Genomic DNA, 13,082 nt, shown 5'->3' on the forward strand with positions numbered 1-13,082 from the left:
GGCAGCCTGGATGCCCCTCCACCAGTCCCTGCACGGCGCAGGTTTGGTGTGTGGTGGTCGCACCAGGACAGCCACCTGCAGCCAGCATCACCACCTCCTGTGCAACCTCCAGCTTTCCTCGCCTGCACCCAGCACGGGCACCAAAAAAATCCCACTCCTGGACACCTCTCCAGCACAAAACCAGCCCTGGCTAAGGCTGCTTCTGGAGAGCAGGTCTAATCTGAGATGGGTAGGAGACTTTGGGGAGAGAAAAAGCGTGGCTAGATGCAATCACTGATTGCTTTTGTAAGTCAGAGGGTGCAGGAAAACCGCTCTTACTATATTTTCTTGCAATCCTGAAACCCAGTTTATAACAGAAGATGAGAGAAGTCACCCATCTGGGTACAAAATCCGCACCACCAGGCTCAGAAGCTCATTTACTCCATGCAGCCCAAAAGGGAGATGCAATATGCTGCAGCGCTGGGAATCTGGGGCAGGATCCAATACTAGGAAGATTCACATCAGATTCCAAAACGCCATGAACCTCAGCCAAATCAAATTACTCTGATTGCCGAATATATCATTTTCCACCTTAAGTGGAACAGCCTGCCTTGCCTTAACACGCTCCAGCCTCGTACCGGCGCAGTGCTGAGCGCATTAATAGAGATGTCTCTCCCGGGGCTGTCACGGCCGCCCACCTGCTGTTTGATGACTTTTACACACGTGTGACAGGTAGTAATGTCACTGACAGCCTCTCCCTGGCACCCAGTTTTTATTCATACCAGCGCCCTGCCTGTCTGCGCCGTTCCAGGAGAGCTTTGCTCGCCGGCGAGCCTTGTGTTGCTTCACCGCTCGCTCTGTTGCTTATCTTTGCTGAGAAACGGAACTTAATTTTTCTGCTGCTCCATTCTGCCAGTCTATACATCAGCTGAAAAGTTAAAAAAAAAAAAAAAACATATCATGACAGGGCAGGATCATGACAAGCTGGCAGCGGGAGAAATATATCCAGGGTGAAATCCCTCAAGAAGCACCGGGCGCTCTCCTGACAGAGGACGTGTCAGACACTGAACCAACAACACCACGCTTGGCCCGAGCCAAAGGCCAACGACCAGCAGGCCCGGGGGGGAAAACAACATCCTGAACCTCTGCCTGCCCACTTGCTCGCTAAGCTGATTTCGACAGGGATCCTCGTTAAGTACAGCCGCCCTGAGAGCAGGCCGCGGTGAGAGCAGGCCGCGTCCCCGCCACGCTGCCGGCCTCCCTCCCCGGCCCCCCGGCTCCTCGCTTACAGCAGTGCCAAGGAGGTGGCGACAAAAGCATTTCTGAGACAGAGAACTGGCTCCTGCGAGGCTGGGAGTGGGAGAAAGAACGCTACTCCCTCCCCTCAGGTACAGCCATATTAAAATCATGATGAAAAATCAAAGAGTGCTTTGTATGCCCAAAATGCTTGCAGGGAGGTCAGAGCCCTGGTGCTGGGACAGGGCTCCTAAGGCTCCTGTTCAATGTCCAGACTTTTGGGGACTCCATCGAAATGACCGTCTTCTATTGCTGCGTCAAAAGAAAGACTACAAGCAGAGGTGATTAGACGTAGAGAGGTTTCAGTGATCTCTAAGATGGGCTCAGTAGGAGAAGTGGAGAGGCAGGATAAAGACAGCAGGCAGCAGTCGAGCAGCAAGAGAAGCTGTTGCACTGAATAACTGGCTGTGCAAGGACAAGATGCAAAACGAGCGGTTAGGCAGCAGCCCTGCAGAAGAGGAGGTGGGAATTACAGCATGGGGCAGACGTGCTCTGGTTTTGCAAAATATAGAGCCTTTTATCCCAACAGGACCCAGTGCTGGGGTGACGCCAGTAAGGACCCCACCTGTGCCCAGAGCAGGAAGGGGCGAGAGGAGGGGGGCACCAGGGAAGATCAGGGCTTGCCTCATGGGGACATGTGGGGCAAATGAGGATTATCCAGTTCAGAGAGAGAAAAAGTCTCAGGGAAGAGCCTGTGAAAGTCCCCAGGTCCATAAAATGCTGCTTCAGGAGTGCACGGTGTTCGTGGTGTTTGGGGCGAGCTCTGCCCTCTCCTGCTCCAGGCTGCCCTGCTAATGTGAGCAGAACATGGAGCAGCAGCAAAGCCAAGCCCCAGGCCCCACTTCGGCAAGATAAATAAGCGAATATTTAGACATATAGGCAATTCTGCTGGCTACCACCCGAGTATTTTGGGAAATGAAGTCCTGGGTTTGCTTCCCATAGCCAAGAGAGCTGGAGGATTGGACCACACACAAAACAGGTTCCTCTCCCACCGGCGGCCCCGGGAGCCCACCAAGGGGAGTTTTTAGGTGAAGCTGGGCTCTTACTGCCCACAGACAGCCTGGAGTTAATGAAATACTACCAAGTGCCATTTGTGTTTTAGAAAGCATGATGATGTTAATTAGCGTTCAAATTAAGCAGTAAGATAGAAGTGGGCATATAATGGACCGCTAATAAATGCCTTGAGTGTGTTGAGAGAGCGTGGGTCTGGGAGAAGAGTATTTTAATCACCAGGAGTATTACTGATGGCCCATAGACTCCCTTATTGCTGTTCCAACACGCTGGAATGCTGCACTTTTCCATTAAAGCACCCATTAGCCGTCAGCCCACTAAAAATTTATCAGTGAAGCTATGTTCTGCTCATTTCTGCTCTACGTGTGAGCTAATGAACATGGCTACAGGGGCTCCAGCACCAGCCCTGGCTCTGAAAGCCTGACCTGTGCAGACCCAGGTGGTTTTGGGACTCGCTGGGGGCCCCCCAGCACCCATCACATCACCGCTGGCACTGTCACTGCAACAAAACCTGCCTGCCATGCCTCTCCATGCAGAGCCAATGTCCCGTGCCCAGAGTGATTGATTGCGGAGCAGCATTGGTTAAAATCACGGTGTTTTTCATTTCCATGTGGATAAATTACTTCTCCAAAAAGCCATTTGTGCTTAATGCCATTTATCTGTAGTACGGTGCTAATCAGCTGCAAAGACATTTTTTTGCAGAGATTGATCGGCTCCACGCAAGTAGGTGGGACCTTTAATTAAAACACAAGCGCAGACGCGTGCCCCGGCCTGCTGACAACACGGCACAGACCACTTAAGGGGCTGATTCTGCTTTAATCTACCCTGGCATAAATCAGGAGAGAAAGACCCGGCTCAGCAAAGCACTTAGCACATGTTTAGTCCATCAGATTCAGTGAAGTGTTCAAGCATGAGCTGAAGCTCGGCACAGGCAGCGCGACTGCTCCCAGGCTGATGGCTCTTGCTTGCTAAATCGGAGACCAAGTGCAAAGAGACCTCCGTGGCTTTTCATCCAGCTGCCTGCAAAGACAGGGCTCAGCACCCGCTCCCAACGAGGGCGTTTCTGATGGCAGCAGGGGGCCTTGGGAAAACCTCGAGAAAACCTTGGAGGAAAAACCGACAGGGTTCGTAACACATAGCTGGGGAGTGATATCTAACACAATAAAGAGGACAGGAGAAAAAAAAAAAAAAGAAAAAAGAAAAAAAAAAAGCCTTGAGGAGGCTAATCACCAAGAGGAAATTCGCTCTGCAGCCTCTGGCTTCCAGCAGCACTCCAGGGTCCTTTCCTCTGCTGAGAAGGGCAAAGCAAACGCGATCAACCCCTCCCATAAACCGGGAGCTCGCGTTGGTGGGGTAAGGTGAAACAAAGGGTTAAAGCCAGCTGAAAAAACATTCATTTTCGTACTCCAGGTTAGCAGAATAAGCGATTGTAACATTAAACTTGGGATAATGATGCCAGGCTCGGGGGAGAGGATGCCAGGGCATGCTGACATGCAAGCAGCAAGAGGATTTTGTTATTCGCTTCTGTTTTCTACCACTGGACTAAACCAAGCCTGGCATTCGCTGAGTTAATAGGTGGCAGAAAACACAGCTGAAAAACGTGGGTTCCTTGATCCCAGGGCTGGATGCCAGCCCAACACGCCGCCAGCTGCACTTTCGAGCAGGGGGTGATGCCCCCGGCAATGCAACAGCTCCCCGTGAGGTTCGGGGATGGAACACGAAGGTGACGCAGCCCAGCAAGTCATGACAAGGCGCAACAAGTCACGACAACGCCACGTGCAATGGGGAGAGGACCTGGTGTGAAGCACGAGACCAGAAACAAGCCAGGGGACAGCTTCTGCTGGGCTGACCCTGGCTGCTGCTGCTGCTGAGCCGAGAACTAAAATGGCTTTTGACAACTGAAACCAGAAGAGCTAGAGAATTTCTTTCCAAAATGATTATTCTTGCTCTGTGGCTATTTTGCTTGAAAATTATTAATTTTGTTTCCATATTATTTCATGACACAAACAGTCGTAGCAGTACAGGTAATGTCAGGTCATGTCACCGGATAATAATATGTCAGAACATTTTAACTCTGTGTCACGTCAGGCCGATTCCTTTCGATTATTGTATTTTTAAAATCCCATTAGCCGCGGCTGCAGCTCAATACCGATTAAATATCCTGCCTTGTTTTCGGAGTGAAGAGCTTCCTGTGCTTCATAGTGAAGCGATTGGCACTTTGATAAAATAAGCATTAATTATAACAATTAATGGAGCAAACCTGGAAAGACGATACCCGGCTGACGAAAGCACGTTAACTCTGGCCTAACCAGACAGCAGTGGTCTCGGCGAAGGCACCATCGGGGCGTGCTGCTGTGTGCCTCTTACAGGAGCCCTGAGGACACCAAGCACCAAGCGGAGCAGCACAGCATGCTGCAAACCCTGCCTGCAAACTCCAAAGTTTCCTCTGAAGCCAATGTTTCTGGACAATTTAAGACACTGGCTGCTGCTGCATGGAAGTGGCCGAAGGAAAATGCTCTCTTGTGCCAAACGAGCTGTGAAGGCTCCCGCTGGCAGGGGGGCTGAGAAGGATGAGGGTTGATCACATTCGAAAACACAAGCTCTCCTGTTGTCGGCTTTCACAAAACATCGGGTATTTGTTTTGCAGGGTCTCGCATCTCTATGAGCTACTGATACTTTAAAGAACAGGAACTTTATTCATAAATATATTTAGTCTTTTCCCAATGGTCCCCATAACACCCTATAACTGACACAAGCGGTGCCGCTCTGCTCCGGGTGCCCAGCAGGCTGTTCCAGTAACTTTTTACAGGAATTGCATCTCTAATCACAGCTTTCTGCCAAAACTATTGCCACCAACCCTCAGGAGCAGGTTCTGCGCCGTCCCACGTTAACCAGCACGTCACTGCACCAGCACTTGTGCAGTGCAGGCGTGCCAGAGCCACGTCCTCGCTGGCACTTCTGGAAAGCCCTGGTCTGCTACAGCTGAGTGTAAACTATCTGAGGACCTGACCTTGGCTGAGAGCAATACAAGCACAGCAAAATAACCCCACGTACAGCCAGGCTGACTGCCCTTAGCATCGTCATCTTGCTTTATGAACGAGGAGCGATTCACAGGCACAGCCTGGAAATTGAAGCCCAAGCGTGAGGCGCTCGGCGAGGGCTGTGGGCTCCCTTTTGGGTGGCAGCGCACGGATACAGCACAGCCACCTCCCGGGAGCTGCCTTTTCCCTAACGAGGTCTGACAGGCGCGGTTACCCACTGGCGGAAGTGACGACGGACAGATTTTCCCTGTGCAAACAGAAAGCCTCCCCGGCAGATCACACGCGGTGTCACAGCCTGTCCCGTGGCTTCGTCTGGCTGTCCCTTGCCGCGGGGAGGCAGGTGCGCTGTACCCAGCCCCGTGGGGCATGAGCGCGGGCTGTGAGGGTAGAAGGGAAGATAATGCTCCCTCATCACATCCCTTGATTTCAATTTTATCTAATTAAAGCCGCCCATGAGGGAGCTGGAGATCCTGAGTGAAGCATCCCAGAAGGGGATGCTGCTCCCCGGGCAGGTGGATAGCCAGGCTGCCGTGCTGACAGTGCCCAGAAGCATTCAGTGAGCTCACCCCTCACACCCTTAATCAACATCATCTTCTTTATGAGAGCAGACCACCTGAACATTAAAGTTTAAGGCACTTCTTCAAAGGCGCAGAGTCGTAACAAATACCTACTGTAACTTCTTGCACAAGCCCAGCCCAACCGACTTTGGCCTGGGGCACTTGTACGGGGTCACTCGCTTCGAGGGGCTGTGTGCAATTTTGCAAATCGCTAGTCTCTGTCATGGATGAGTGACTCACAGCTTTGTTGTTATTAAAAACAGAACGCTTCCATCTATGCATTATTAAAACATCACGCAGATGTTGGTATGCGCACGAGCCCCTGGCTTTCCGCGTGAGCTCGTTGGCTCGCCGATAGCGGTAGGCTGGGATTCAGGGGTAAAGGCCCGGCACAGACTTTTCCCACGGAAACGTGTGGATAATTCCCCTTTCTGCTCACGAGTCTGGCAGTAATCTGATCTGCTCTTCGGATCCAGCGCAGCAGCGTGGGCCCGGGTGAAGCTCTGCTCCAACGCGTTACATCCATGACTACGAGCTGAGCGTGCAGCCAGCCACGACGCCAGTGCAGCCTCACCGCAGCCACCCCGTGCTCATCACAAATGGTCCTTGCAAGCAAGAATTGGTCCCCAAGAACAGGAATGAGCACTTTGGGGCTACATGCCGTCTCAATCACGCCCAGCTTCACCTCCAAACCTTCTCATGGCTGGCGTCGTGGTGCCAGGCTGGGCTGCGAGCACAGCAAGGCGCAGAAAATAGAAAACCCTCCCTTGTGAGAGAGCTCCGGACAACCAGATCTGAAATTTCTCATAGTCTCGGTCTCGTTAGGGAGGGGTGAGACGTGGTAGCACTAAACGGCGCGTTCAGGGAGGGAGAAGAGCTGAAGCTGTTCGCAAATTTGCATTCAGTCCAGACTGCTGAAATGCCCTCGCTAAGTCGTGGAATGGCTGATTGTGGAAACAGACACACAATCAGGATTTTTTTAAACCTAAATTGCTTATTTTTAAGTTAAATTGCATTTTATGATGAAACTGAATTTGAAAAGCCTTTAATGGAAAGGTAAATTAAGAAGAAAATTACGAAAAAACTTTGTTTTGGGTCAAATGTCACTTTCGATCTGATACAAGACTCATTGTTTTGTTCTTCTCAGTGGAAAAAAAAAAAAAAAAAAGACCATTATTATTTCCATCAAGCTAATCCTGCTTTTCCACATTTATCAAGGACCCTTGAATGGCAGTGCTGTGCCCAGAGGGGACCCGGGACATCTCCGTGGCCCACCGGCAGCCCCCAGGCTCGGGGCTCCCTTCCTTCAGCCCCACTTCAGCTGGCAGCGCGATGCTGAGAGGAGCGACGCTTTGTGGTTTGGGCTCTGCCAGCTGCGAGGCTCCTTCCCCTCCCGTCTGAGGCTCGTTCACCACTGCCATTAGCGGGCTGGGCTTCCTCAACCTGTCACGCTGATGTCGTGAGGACACAAGGCTGCGGCTCCCTTGTTTAATTACAGCTGAAGTGCTGTACCCGCGTGCTCCAAAGCCTCTAACTCCGGACGTTTCCATTTGAATGATCATTTGTAACTCGGCACAGAGCCAAACGGTGCTGGCAAGGCTCTTGCACACACGCAGAGGCTGTGAGCAGGGCTGTGGGTGCCCTCTCTGAAAACCCTCAGCTCGGTGGGGTCCCCAGCCCCTGAGATGGGGTGAGAGAAGGTCTGGGTGGGGAGAAATGTCCCTCCCGACCACCAGGAGATTTCCTGAAGGTGGAGAGGTAAATAGAAAGGCGTAGCAATCAAGGAAATCAGAGGATTCAGAAAGCAAATCTTGTTTCCCCTTAAATACAAGGGTGGCAGCAGGTGGGGGAGCTGTGCTGCTCTCTGCAGCGAGATGCTCCTGCCCTGCATCCTGGCCCGCTTCCACCTCCAGCTTCCCTGCACTCCCACGTGCCAACGTTGTTATTTTTTGCTCCCAGCTCTGGGGCGTTCAGGTCCACCCAAGAGGTGGCTGCACTTCGTTTAGCAGCAAATCGTGTACGGAGCCCGTGTAAACGCGTACGCTTTGGTGAGCCTTCAGAGGGAAGGGCACAAAGCACCACGACGACAACAAGCGCCCTCCCTGAGCCTGCCCCCATCAGCCGGGAGGCTCCCCAAGCCCCGCTCGCGTTGTTTCAGCTCAAGCTGCTGCTAAAACCCTTCAGCAGCAGAGATCTCCCCACGTGCCGTGCGGGACTGCTCGCCAGCAGGGCCGGGGGGACACCGCCTGCGGTGCAGCGAGGGCACGGAGCCCGCTCGCCCCGCGGCGCTGTCTCCCGCTGCCCTCTCGTCCCCGCAGCCCCGCTCTCTGGGAACTGAGCTTCTCCGAGCGCTGGGAGTGGTTTCCATGGAAATAAAGAAGAATTTCGCAGCCCAACTCCACCAAAACATCGATTGGCTCCCAGCGCTTCGCAGGCCACTTATTAATGATAACAGCAACGACACCAGCGGAGGCAGAGAGATCCTGTGGCAAGGCTAGCTTGGGTTTGGACAGGGATTATACCCTGGAGCCAACGCTGACGCCCAGGAGGAGCCCAGGATTCTTCAGTGCCTGTCCCCCTTGCTGTGCCCGCTCCCTCCTCTCACCTCCCCATCGCACTGGGATGCACAGGGGCCTGATCCTGCCCCCAGCCCACGCCAGCCGTCCCTGCAAGAGCTGCCTCGCTCCCAGCCAGCTTACAGCCCAGCCAGGACCATATCCGCTAGTTCAATCACATCTCCTCTGCAAGGCGGGGATACAAGCCTTGTTGTTTAAAACATCTCATTTCTGAAAGTAGTGGGGAGCAACAGAACAGAGGAAAATGCCCGAACGAGGAAGATGATGGAAGTTAATTGCCAATAAACACATCTACGAGCATCCTGGATGCACCCTTAACACTTTGCACAGCATCGGCTGCAGCCCTTCACAAGCAAACCCCACCACCTCATCCTGCACCGTGCTCCCCCCTCCCTTACGCAGCACAGAACAAGCATCACGGTAAAATACCAGCGAAACACCTTCAATTGGCAGAGGATAGACAGCACCAGGAATACCCAGCTACTGATCAACAGCTTCGACAGATGCTCGGCTGCAGAAATTCTGCATGGCACCTACGTGACATTTAAAGGCAGTGTGAGGGTTGCAGGCACAGCAGAGACCACGTGTTGCATGGAAATTAATTTCATTTTTAAGAACTAGCTATTGTGGTGATCTGTTTTCTCCTAAAATGGGCTGTGGGTCAGATACATGGACCCAGATCCCCCCCCCAATGTGTTCAGGACCCTCAATATCCTCAGAGATTTTGGGCTCTTGTCCATCATACCTGCATGGAAACAGATTGAATCGGAATGTTTTTACTGCCATTTCTGGATCATTTGGATGTTGGGCAAAGCTTTTCCTGATGAAGCAGCTGTCGAAGGTGGAGGTCTGGTCCTTATTGCCTACATCCTGCCCGCTGCTCTCCTGCAAGCCTGGCAGGGAAGGGGCAGCAGGAGCAGCCCTGGCTGGGTACATCACAGCCCCGTACAGACAGAAAAACAGGTGATTTTTTTAAGGGAACCGCTCTCGTGTACACTGGTCACCTGGAACTAGTAAAACAAAAACCCAGAACAAAAGTATAACGCAGGATTTCTTTAAAAAGGTCGTATTGGGGAAAAGGGCAGTAAAGAGAGCAATTTTTGCATTAGTGTCCTGCACACGGGAAGAGCAGCTCAGCTGCAGGATGCAGCTCCATACTGCTGGCCCTTGGGGAGACTCTTTTCTACATCCTGGTTGTGCACCCTCTTCACTGTTCACTTTGGGGTATGCTGAAGCAGTTTGGGCAGCCAGCCTATCATTAACATGCATATCTAGGAGTGATGTCTCATCAAAACTGTCTAGGACATATTTTAGCACATCAGAGCTTAGAACTGAAGATGCTTACACAGAAATACACAGATGGGTATCGGTGCAAGATGGAAACACTTCAAAATATGTGGTACTTGCAGCAAACTTTGTCTCACTGATCCTTTCCTCCTTGGAAAAGCTCTCAGAAGCCCCTGGGGGGACTCCAGGTTGTTCTGAGCTTGCGGGAGGGGAAAGGATGTGATTAATACCTATCTCTGTAAGGAACGGGCTGTTCCATTTCTGCAAAACTTTGCCCCAGAAGCACAAACGCAACCGACCACAGGTGGAATTGCAGCACGCTCTGGAGTTCCTGCTTTATTTTCGGGCTCTCGCAGTGAGCCAGCCTGATTACCCTCATCTGAAACACGATGGTTCCCAGAACCGCTGCGCGTAAATCCCTCGCTGAAGGGGGATGCAAAGCAGAACAGGTGGGAGAGCATCCCCCTGCCCACAGCAGCCATCACGCTGCCAGCAACCGAGCCGTGCCCGCGAAAACTGGGGGGAGCCAGCGAGCGGCTGAGCTGTAAATGGAGGGAAACAAATCCTTCGGGGAACCCGTCCAACAGCCGCCGGCTCCCAGGGGCTGGAGCGCAGCCCGAGAGGGTGGCAGGTCCTGCGCTCGCTCCAAGCACGCACACGCTCGCACAGCCCCGAGCAGGTTTAATTTGCTGCAACTGTTTCAACAAACCCCGAGCCCTGGTAATGCTGTTACACGCTGAAATTGCTCGGTGTAAAACAACACTGAGCGGAAAACACTGCGGGCATGGAGGAGCCCCCTCGTTTCTTCAGCACCCGGTCTGGTCTTGGCACCCGGGCTTTGTAAGGAGAAGCGAAAAAAGCCTCCAAAAACACCAAACCACCCCAGAGAGCTTACAAAATGTGTTTGCCGGAGAAGTCTGAGGGCGAGAGGAGATGCAAAAACTCCTCAAGTCCTGGTGTGTGCTTGAAGGACTGAGCTCAGCGCAGAGCTGACGCTGAACGCGTTTTTAATTTAAAGTCTGTGTAAGAACACAAGGCACTTTTTGTCATGGCCGTCCCATTTGACAGCAGGGTCTGAGTGTCCTGCCCAAGGTTCCTGCCGGGGTCCTGAAATTGCCCAACTTGCCTCATGCTTTCTGCCTTGCTCCGACTAGAGGAGACGCCCTGCAGTTTCACAAGGGTACGAGGGATCCTAACGCTGGCGGCGTGACGCTTTGCTAAGCCATGAGGGGGATACATCCCTGGCTGGACCAGTGCTAGCTCCAAACACAAGCGTAGGAGATTCCTGCAGGGGCTGAAACTCCCTGGAGGGAAACCAGTGCAAATCCACAGGCCCAGCCTCCTGACAGCCACCAAAGCAATTTACTTCCCTGCATCAAAGCTGCCCCCAAGCAAAACCCCGATGCCACCAAGGCTCAGCTGCAGCCCAGCTGAGTTTCGGCTTTAGCCACGATAACATATGACTGTGTTTTGGCTGGACAGGCTGCGATTCCCCCGTCTGCGTGGGCTTAAGGCTTAATTTCCATCACCCAAGGCCGTGCACCCAGCTCCTGAGGAGGTGCCAGCCCAGAGCGCTGCACCGTGCCCAGAGCCCAAGGCTGCACTGCTCGCACACTTGCTCCCTGTCTCCTGGAGACCCTGGTGAGCTCAGACCTGCTGCTTCAGCCAGTTAATCCTTGCTGCTCCTTACGCCAGTTAATCCACTCTGCTCCCTATGCCAGGCCTCCTGCAGAGGCACGAGGAGACCTGGTGGGACCCTGTGCAGCAGTGCGGGGCTCAGCGCAGGGATGCTGCAACCTCTCACCCCCCCTCACTCCTGGCCCTGGCATCAGTGCCCAGGGCACACGGGTGAGAAAAACAGAGAAAAATGGGCTTTCTTACGCCAGCCTCACTGCTGAGGCTAAAAGGGTTCATTGCACCAGGGCTCCTTGCAGGGGGAAGGGAGCAGCCCCCACACCATCCCCATCCCGTCCTCTCCCCGCGTCACATCCTCACCAGGGCTGATTCAGCTGCACACAGGCCACATGGTGAATCACACAGGGAAATGCTGCGAGCTAAAAATAACCCCTGGCTGTTTTGGTCCTGTTGGGTTATTTTTAAGCTGCTGGCTTTGCCTGCCCGGGACCCGACACCAACGAAGCGAGCACCGTAAGGGCGAGGGCCGCCCACCACCGCCGAGCGAGGAGCTCAGGCTCCAGCTGCCGTACCCCAACCTGTGGGGTCAGCTGCCTGAATTCAGCACAGCCATCCTTGCACACCAGCTTGTCACAGCCAGCATGGGATAAGCCTGCGACACTCCCAGAGCCGGGTAAGCAGCCCTTTGAAACCCCAGCAGCAAACACCTATTCCGGTGGTTTCGGCACTTCGCCTCTCTTTCAGCTGGCAAAGCCACTGCCTCAATCGGGAGCAGCTTCAGCCAAGAAAAATAAGCACTACCTTACATTCCCAGGCTTGTTTATCATTGTCACGATGCTCTGCTCTAACTGGGAGGCTGCATTATGCATCATGCTGCCTACTTGCAAATAATAAGCTACAAGTGTAAATAGGCTCCACTATTTTGAGTTGAATAGCTAACAAATGAACAAACAAAAACTCCGCAGCCCACCACGCTCCTGTTTAACTGACGCAACAGATGCCTTTATGCATCCCGAAGGTGACACATCCATCACGCTCGGAGCCCCAGCGGCTTCTGCATCACTGCCAAAACTCCAAAGCGCGGGGCTGGCGGCAGGCGGCGAGCACGGGGCTGTGGTCAGGCTGACACAGCCCCTCATCCGTGGGCTCAGACCTAAAATTGACGTGGTGCTCGCTCCTGCTACGTCATCGTCATCGCAGTTACCGTGCAGGCTCCGTGGGGATGGATTCTGCCACCTGAGGTGCGTGTCCTCACACTGGGCAGGAGGGGTAGGGCACCGTAAGGGTGTTTGGTCTGAGCAGGGGTCCCATGGGCACCTGGCTCTGGATTCGACCACCGCGGCACCCATGTAATGAGCCCGTATGAATTTGTGAGGGCTCTCATGCTGCACTGCTCTCCTAAGTCTATTGAACCCTCTGCAAATGGTGTTTCCCTCATCGCAGCTCTGCCTTCTTTTGTATTCTTTAATTTTCTGCCATAGTCTGTATTATTGTCTATTGTAAGAAGAGTTATTTAAGAACCTTTGGACTATAATGGGCTTGGCATTACAGAAAAATAAAGCAGCTCTCCAGGAAACTTGTGCTGATTTCAGCCTTCCCATTTACGCCGTGATGCATCACACTGTGCTCTAATGTCTCACTAATCTGCAGCTCAATCTGCTGTTAAACGGGCTGGTGATGCAGAAGCCACTCGCTAAGGT

General features: G+C 53.0%; 1 long non-coding RNA gene across 1 annotated transcript in view; it reads right to left on the reverse strand.

Annotated features, from left to right (window-relative positions):
* Window positions 1-326: 326 nt before the first annotated feature.
* The window catches only part of LOC121075445, a 46,684-nt gene continuing 33,928 nt past the window's right edge, over window positions 327-13,082 (reverse strand). Inside the window, exon 3 of the long non-coding RNA XR_005822968.1 lies at window positions 327-907. This is a non-coding gene — a long non-coding RNA (uncharacterized LOC121075445). The remainder of the gene's footprint in view (window positions 908-13,082) is intronic.

This window comes from Cygnus olor, chromosome 10 (genome assembly GCF_009769625.2).
Source record: "Cygnus olor isolate bCygOlo1 chromosome 10, bCygOlo1.pri.v2, whole genome shotgun sequence".
Taxonomy (NCBI): domain Eukaryota; kingdom Metazoa; phylum Chordata; class Aves; order Anseriformes; family Anatidae; genus Cygnus; species Cygnus olor.